Source organism: Nerophis ophidion, linkage group LG08 (assembly GCF_033978795.1).
Source record: "Nerophis ophidion isolate RoL-2023_Sa linkage group LG08, RoL_Noph_v1.0, whole genome shotgun sequence".
In the NCBI taxonomy this organism is placed as follows: domain Eukaryota; kingdom Metazoa; phylum Chordata; class Actinopteri; order Syngnathiformes; family Syngnathidae; genus Nerophis; species Nerophis ophidion.
Genome location: NC_084618.1, coordinates 4,729,424 through 4,738,693, shown reverse-complemented (window position 1 = coordinate 4,738,693; position 9,270 = coordinate 4,729,424).

Genomic DNA, 9,270 nt, shown 5'->3' with positions numbered 1-9,270 from the left:
TAAAACTTATTTTATATAGGCTTCACGGTGGCAGAGGGGTTAGTGCGTCTGCCTCACAATACGAAGGTCCTGCAATCCTGGGTTCAAATCCAGGCTTGGGATCTTTCTGTGTGGAGTTTGCATGTTCTCCCCGTGAATGCGTGGGTTCCCTCCGGGTACTCCGGCTTCCTCCCACTTCCAAAGACATGCACCTGGGGATAGGTTGATTGGCAACACTAAATTGGCCCTAGTGTGTGAATGCTGTCTGTCTATCAGTGCTGGCCCTGCGATGAGGTGGCGACTTGTCCAGGGTGTATCCCGCCTTCCGCCCGATTGTAGCTGAGATAGGCGCCAGCGCCCCCCGCAACCCCAAAAAAAGGGAATAAGCGGTAGAAAATGGATGGATGGATGGATAAGAACAAGAAAGTTTGATCACATTACGCCTGTACTGGCTCACCAGCACTGGCTTCCTGTGCACTTAAGATGTGACTTTAAGGTTTTACTACTTATGTATAAAATACTACACGGTCTAGCTCCATCCTATCTTGCCGATTGTATTGTACCATATGTCCCGGCAAAAAATCTGCCTTCAAAGGACTCCGGCTTATTAGTGATTCCCAAAACCCAAAAAAAGTCTGCGGGCTATAGAGCGTTTTCATTTCGGGCTCCAGTACTCTGGAATGCCCTCCCGGTAACAGTTCGAGATGCCACCTCAGTAGAAGCATTTAAGTCTCACCTTAAAACTCATTTGTATACTCTAGCCTTTAAATAGACTCCCTTTTTAGACCAGTTGATCTGCCGTTTCTTTTCTTTTTCTCCTATGTCCCACTCTCCCTTGTGGAGGGGGTCCGGTCCGATCCGGTGGCCATGTACTGCTCGCCTGTGTATCGGCTGGGGACATCTCTGCGCTGCTGATCCGCCTCCGCTTGGGATGGTTTCCTGTGAACGGGACTCTCGCTGCTGTGTTGGATCCGCTTCGGACTGGACTCTCGCGACTGTGTTGGATCCATTATGGATTGAACTTTCACAGTATCATGTTAGACCCGCTCGACATCCATTGCTTTCCTCCTCTCCAAGGTTCTCATAGTCATCATTGTCACCGACGTCCCACTGGGTGTGAGTTTTTCCTTGCCCTTATGTGGGCCTACCGAGGATGTTGTAGTGGTTTGTGCAGCCCTTTGAGACAATAGTGATTTAGGGCTATATAAGTAAACATTGATTGATTGATTGATGTATTCCGTTTATATTTACATCTAACACATTTTCCCAAATCATATAAAAACGGGGTTTGTAAATAAAATCGCCTTGCCAACAACAAAAACGACAATTTCCACTTTTGCAAAGACTTCGGCCTTGGCGGAGGTAATCGGAAAGTTCTGAGCTCCCTTTTTAAATGATAAATGGGTTGTACTTGTATAGTGCTTTTCTACCTTCAAGGTACTCAAAGGGCTTTGACACTACTTCCACATTCACACACACATTCACACACTGATGGAGGGAGCTGCCATGCAAGGCGCCAACCAGCACCCATCAGGAGCAAGGGTGAAGTGTCTTGCTCAGGACACAACGGCAAGAAATACAAAAAGCCAGCCCAGCACCTCCATGGATGTACAGTACATATTGTGTTGGTACCGGGCAGGTGTGGCTGCGGGGTTGCTATGACGACGGCCCGTTTGCGACGCTAATTGCCCATTTTCAACCCTCCATAAAGTTTAAGCGCCAGCCAGCGCACGTTATTCCAACTCGCTCACCGCTCTCTTCTCCTCCCTCCTTCCCGTCCAAATTCGTCTCCCTTCTTCCCCCCTGCAGTTTATCTCCAGCGCCCCCTCCATCCTCCTTTCTCTCGCCGCCTGCATGGCAGTTGCGTTTTAGCGCTTTGTTCCCCCTTTAAGATAAAGATAATTAAATCAGCAGCTAAAATGAGAACGAGGGCTGCGGGCGTCACCATGGCAGCGCGTTTTGATGATGCGCTAGTTCAGCGCGATAGCATCGACGCGGCGCACTCTGTGCGTGATTGACGGCGGCTCGTCTATTTGACACACTAAGCTTCCTGTCGTGCAACCGCGAGCATCCTTTCCTTAAGTCTACTAATCTTGCACACTCTTCTCTCTCTCTCTCTCTCTCTTTTCCATGAGCATGTTGCTAGGCAACTGGGCTCCATTGATCTGGAGGAGGGCGATGACGAGATCCCGTAACTGTCATGAAAACGGCGAAGACGGCGAGGAGCGGGTCGGGTTTATAGGATAAGGAGAACGGGAAAGGACGCTCCAGCGAAGAAACCTCACCGCGCCGCAAAAAAAAAAAACGAATCCCGTCTGCGTCGGTCGGCGAAATTTGCAATGTGACACAAGGAGGCGAGGATGGGGAATGGGGGGGTGGGGGTGGGGGGGGGGGGGTGGGGTGGGGGGCATCCTCATCTTGGACCGAGCTGATTCGGTTCCATTCGGACGGATTACACGCATGCTAACGAAAAGTGATAGGAGGAAGAAAATAATTTTTAAAATTATTTTTTAATAATATTTTTTTATAATAATAATAGAATTTAATAATATATAATATAATAAAATAATTTCAAATATTTTTTTAATATTTTTTCATTTAATAAAAATGCTAAAAAATTAAAAGCCAGAAAATGTTATATTGTGCCTTTTTAGACTTGGACTTATCCATCCATCTTCTTCGGATTATCCGAGGTCAGTTCGCGGGGGCAACAGCCTAAGCAGGGAAACCCAGACTTCCCTCTCCCCAGCCACTTCGTCTAGCTCTTCCCGGGGGATCCCGAGGCGTTCCCAGGCCAGCCGGGAGACATAGTCTTCCCAACGTGTCCTGGGTCTTCCCCGTGGCCTCCTAGTGAAGTGAAGTGAATTATATTTATATAGCGCTTTTCTCTAGTGACTCAAAGCGCTTTACAAAGTGAAACCCAATATCTAAGTTACATTTAAACCAGTGTGGGTGGCACTGGGAGCAGGTGGGTAAAGTGTCTTGCCCAAGGACACAACGGCAGTGACTAGGATGGCGGAAGCGGGAATCGAACCTGCAACCCTCAAGTTGCTGGCACGGCCACTCTACCAACCGAGCTATGCCGCCCTGTTGGACGTGCCCTAAACACCTCCCTAGGGAGGCGTTCGGGTGGCATCCTGACCAGATGCCCGAACCACCTCATCTGGCTCCTCTCGATGTGGAGGAGCAGCGGCTTTACTTTGAGTTCCTCCCGGATGGCAGAGCTTCTCACCCTATCTCTAAGGGAGAGGAAACTCATTTGGGCCGCTTGTACCCGTGATCTTATCCTTTCGGTCATGACCCAAAGCTCATGACCATAGGTGAGGATGGGAACGTAGATCGACCGGTAAATTGAGAGCTTTGCCTTCCGGCTCAGCTCCTTCTTCACCACAACGGATCGGTACAACGTCCGCATTACTGAAGACGCCGCACCGATCCGCCTGTCGATCTCACGATCCACTCTTCCCTCACTCGTGAACAAGACTCCTAGATACTTGAACTCCTCCACTTGGGGCAGGGTCTCCTCCCCAACCCGGAGATGGCATTCCACCCTTTTCCGGGCGAGAACCATGGACTCGGACTTGGAGGTGCTGATTCTCATTCCGGTCGCTTCACACTCGGCTGCGAACCGATCCAGTGAGAGCTGAAGATCCCGGTCAGATGAAGCCATCAGGACCACATCATCTGCAAAAAGCAAAGACCTAATCCTGCGGTCACCAAACCGGTTCCACTCAACGCCTAGAAATTCTGTCCATAAAAGTTCTGAACAGAATGGGTGACAAAGGACAGCCTTGGCGGAGTCCAACCCTCACTGGAAATGTGTCCGACTTACTGCCGGCAATGCGGACCAAGTTCTGACACTGATCATACAGGGAACGGACCGCCACAATATGACAGTCCAGTACCCCATACTCTCTGAGCACTCCCCACAGGACTTCCCGAGGGACACGGTCCAATGCCTTCTCCAAGTCCACAAAGCACATGTAGACTGGTTGGGCAAACTCCCATGCACCCTCAAGAACCCTGCCCAGAGTATAGAGCTGGTCCACAGTTCCACGACCAGGACGAAAGACTTGGACTTAGAGATACTTTAATGATCCACAAGGGAAATTGTTCCACACAGCAGCTCAGTTACAAAAATAGAAAGGGTAAGAATGGAAAGTATAATGCACACAAGGGCACAAAAAGAGGGCGAAAACTAAAAGGTATAAAGTAGACTTAAAATATACTATAGTAGCAATTAGGGGTGTTTTTTTTTCAATCAATCCAACAAAACAATACACAGCAATACCATAACAATGCAATCCAATTCCAAAACCAAACCTGACCCAGCAACACTCAGAACCGCAATAAACAGAGCAATTGAGGGGAGACACAAACACGAAAGTAATGAAACAAAAATGAATATTATCAACAACAGTATCAATATTAGTTATAATTTCAGCATAGCAGTGATTAAAAATCCCTTATTGACATTATCATTAGACATTTATAAAAATAATAAAAAATAACAATAGTGTCACCGTGGCTTACACTTGCATGGCATCTCATAAGCTGGACAACACACTGTGTCCAATGTTTTCACAAAGATAAAATATGTCATGGATAAGTCGTGGAACTGTGGACCAGCTCTATACTCTGGGCAGGGTTCTTGAGGGTGCATGGGAGTTTGCCCAACCAGTCTACATGTGCTTTGTGGACTTGGAGAAGGCATTGGACCGTGTCCCTCGGGAAGTCCTGTGGGGAGTGCTCAGAGAGTATGGGGTATCGGACTGTCTTATTGTGGCGGTCCACTCCCTGTATGATCAGTGTCAGAGCTTGGTCCGCATTGCCGGCAGTAAGTCGGACACATTTCCAGTGAAGGTTGGACTCCGCCAAGGCTGTCCTTTGTCACCCATTCTGTTCATAACTTTTATGGACAGAATTTCTAGGCACAGTCAAGGCGTTGAGGGGTTCTGGTTTGGTGGCCGCAGGATTAGGTCTCTGCTTTTTGCAGATGATGTGGTCCTGATGGCTTCATCTGACCGGGATCTTCAGCTCTCGCTGGATCGGTTCGCAGCCGAGTGTGAAGCGACCGGAATGAGAATCAGCACCTCCAAGTCCGAGTCCATGGTTCTCGCCCGGAAAAGGGTGGAGTGCCATCTCCGGGTTGGGGAGGAGACCCTGCCCCAAGTGGAGGAGTTCAAGTACCTAGGAGTCTTGTTCACGAGTGAGGGAAGAGTGGATCGTGAGATCGACAGGCGGATCGGTGCGGCGTCTTCAGTAATGCGGACGTTGTACCGATCCGTTGTGGTGAAGAAGGAGCTGAGCCGGAAGGCAAAGCTCTCAATTTACCGGTCGATCTACGTTCCCATCCTCACCTATGGTCATGAGCTTCGGGTCATGACCGAAAGGATAAGATCACGGGTACAAGCGGCCCAAATGAGTTTCCTCCGCCGTGTGGTGGGTCTCTCCCTTGGAGATAGGGTGAGAAGCTATGCCATCCGGGAGGAACTCAAAGTAAAGCCGCTGCTCCTTCACATGGAGAGGAGCCAGATGAGGTGGTTCGGGCATCTGGTCAGGATGCCACCCGAACGCCTCCCTAGGGAGGTGTTTAGGGCACGTCCAACCGGTAGGAGGCGACGGGGAAGACCCAGGACACGTTGGGAAGACTATGTCTCCCGGCTGGCCTGGGAACGCCTCGGGATCCCCCGGGAAGAGCTGGATAAAGTGGCTGGGGAGAGGGAAGTCTGGGTTTCCCTGCTTAGGCTGTTGCCCCTGCGACCCGACCTCGGATAAGCGGAAGGTGATGGATGGATGGAAAAAAAAAGTCATACTTTTGGTTCGTTTAATAGTTAAAACAAATTTCCATTATTGCAATCAGTTGATAAAACATTGTCCTTTACAATTATAAAAGTCTACTACTCTGCTAGCATTTCAGCAGACTGGGGTAGATCCTGCTGAAATCCTAAGTATTGAATGAATACCGAATATTTTTGAATCGAGAATCGCGTTGAATCGAAAAAAATCGATTTATAATCGCATCGCGACACCAAGATTGGATATCGAATCAAATCGTGGGACACCCAAAGATTCACAGCCCTAATATACACATATTTATATGAACATTTACAATGGTTTTACTAGCATATAACTCTAAATCGAAAAACTACCACTTTTTCTTTTTACAGTAAAATTCTGTCGACTGAGCTGCCAGTTTTTTACCGTGAAACCTGTAGTTGTTTCTACGGTGTCTTACTGTAAATGGAATTACAGTAAAGTAAAATTTAAAAAAAAAAGGCAGATCAGTTGATCTGCCATCTTTCGATTTCCGCCTTCCGTAAGCTTCAAACTTGTACTTTTGCGCCCTTCCGGTTGACTTCTATCCCCATTCAATCAATCAATCAATGTTTATTTATATAGCCCTACGTCACAAATGTCTCAAAGGGCTGCATCTCATAAGCTGGACAACACACTGTGTCCAATATTTTCACAAAGATAAAATAAGTCATATTTTTGGTTCATTTAATAGTTAAAACAAATTTACATTATTGCAATCAGTTGATAAATCATTGTCCTTTATAATTATAAAATCCATCCATTTTCTACCGCTTATTCCCTTTCGGGGTCGCGGGGGGCGCTGGCGCCTATCTCAGCTACAATCGGGCGGAAGGCGGGGTACACCCTTGACAAGTCGCCACCTCATCGCAGGGCCAACACAGATAGACAGACAACATTCACACTCACATTCACACACTAGGGCCAATTTAGTGTTGCCAATCAACCTATCCCCAGGTGCATGTCTTTGGAAGTGGGAGGAAGCCGGAGTACCCGGAGGGAACCCACGCATTCACGGGGAGAACATGCAAACTCCACACAGAAAGATCCCGAGCCTGGATTTGAACCCAGGACTGCAGGACCTTCGTATTGTGAGGCAGACGCACTAACCCCTCTGCCACCGTGAAGCCTAGTAATTATAAAATCTTTTAAAAAAATATATACTACTCTGCTAGCATGTTAGCAGACTAGGGTAGATCCTGCTGAAATCCTATGTATATGTATATGTATAAAATATTGTTTTTGAATAGAGAATCGCGTTGAATCGAAAAAATTGATATACTATCGAATCGCGACCCCAAGAATCGATATTGAATCGAACCGTGGGACACCCAAAGATTCGCAGCCCTAGTAGCAATATAAAATAACAATAATGTAATATTTACATATTACACATTAAGTACATACAGTGAGGTGTTGTCAGGGGAGGCAAGTGAGGCAGTGCCTCACCTGCCACCAGGTGGCTTAACCATGAGATGTTCCAAGACAAAGTAATAAAATAAAATACGTTTTAATATTTCTCTTTTGGTTCATGTGATTTTGGTGTGGTTCCTGTCATGCCTATGGATCATGTTTTGTTTTTTGGACACTCAGTTCCTGTTTTGCACTTCCTGGTTTGTTTTCGTTACCATGCCGACTCATTAGTTTTCACCTTGTCTTCATGCCACGCCTCTGTCTCCTTGTCTCACACCTGTTTGCACTTATCATGTTCATTATTTAAGCCACAGTTACCAGGTAGTCAGCCTGGCAACTTCCCACGGATCCCTCAACTCCTTCATGCCATACCATGCTGTTTGTTTTGTCCACGCCACGTGAGTTTTGTTATTCATGCCACAGTGCAAGTGTTTTTGTTCATGTTTATAGTTTGTAGCCTTTGTACTAGTCTTTGTCTCTCAATCTTATTAAACTAAAAATGTTGTTGAATATAGTAAAAAAAAAAAAAAAATTCCCGGGTTTAAACAAATCATAATATAAAGGAAGTAAAAATCCATGTTTGAATACTTAAATGTTTTATTAAACCCTTTTTTTTTCGTAGTTAAATTTGGTAGAATTTCCCATATATTGAATTAGAATACACGTAAAACAATCTTAAATATAATTAAATATGAAATTACGTATTATAAAATGTGCTAAACAGGAAGAGTAGGAAATACGGACTTAAAAAAAAATCAAATATTTAACTAAAATTGTCGTTAAGTATAGTAAAAAAACAACAACAACAACAACAACAAAAACAATGCCCTGGGTTTAATTAGATCATAATATTAAGGAAGTAAAAATCCATGTTTGAATACTTAAATGTTTTATTAAACCCTTTTTTTTTAGTTAAATTTGGTAGAATTTCCCATGCCATACCATGCTGTTCGTTTTTTCCACGCCACGTGAGTTTTGTTATTCATGCCACAGTGCAAGTGTTTTTGTTCATGTTTATAGTTTGTAGCCTTTGTACTAGTCTTTGTCTCTCAATCTTTTTAAACTAAAAATGTTGTTGAATATAGTAAAAAAAAAAAAAAATTCCCGGGTTTAAACAAATCATAATATAAAGGAAGTAAAAATCCATGTTTGAATACTTAAATGTTTTATTAAACCCTTTTTTTTGTAGTTAAATTTGGTAGAATTTCCCATATATTGAATTATAATACACGTAAAACAATCTTAAATACAATTAAATATGAAATTACGTATTATAAAATGTGCTAAACAGGAAGAGTAGGAAATACGGACTTAAAAAAAAATCAAATATTTAACTAAAATTGTCGTTAAGTATAGTAAAAAAACAACAACAACAACAACAACAACAAACAATGCCCTGGTTTAATTAGATCATAATATTAAGGAAGTAAAAATCCATGTTTGAATACTTAAATGTCTTATTAAACCCTTTTTTTTTAGTTAAATTTGGTAGAATTTCCCATGTATTGAATTACAATACACGTAAAACAATCTTAAATACAATTAAATATGAATTTACATATATCATAAAATGTGCTGAACAAAAGAGTAGAAACTACTGACTTTAAAAAAACATCAATTATTAAACTAAAAGTGTTGTTGAATATAGTAAAAAAAGAATAAAAAAATTCCGGGGTTTAAACAGATCTTAATATTAAGGAAGTAAAAATCCATGTTTGAATACTTAAATGTTTTATTAAACCCTTTTTTTTTTAGTTAAATTTGGTATAATTCCCCATATATTGAATTAGAACACACATAAAACAATCTTAAATATAATTACAAATGAAATTGCATATTATAAAATTTGCTAAACAGGAAGAGTCAGAAATACGGACTTAAAAAAACATCAAATATTTAACTAAAAGTGTTGTTGAATATAGTAAAAAAATGCCCTGGGTTTAAACAGATCATAATATTGAGTAAGTGGAAATCCATGTTTGAATACTTAAATGTTTTATTAAACCCCTTATTTTTTAGTAAAATTCGGTCAAATTCCCCATATATTGAATTAAAATACAC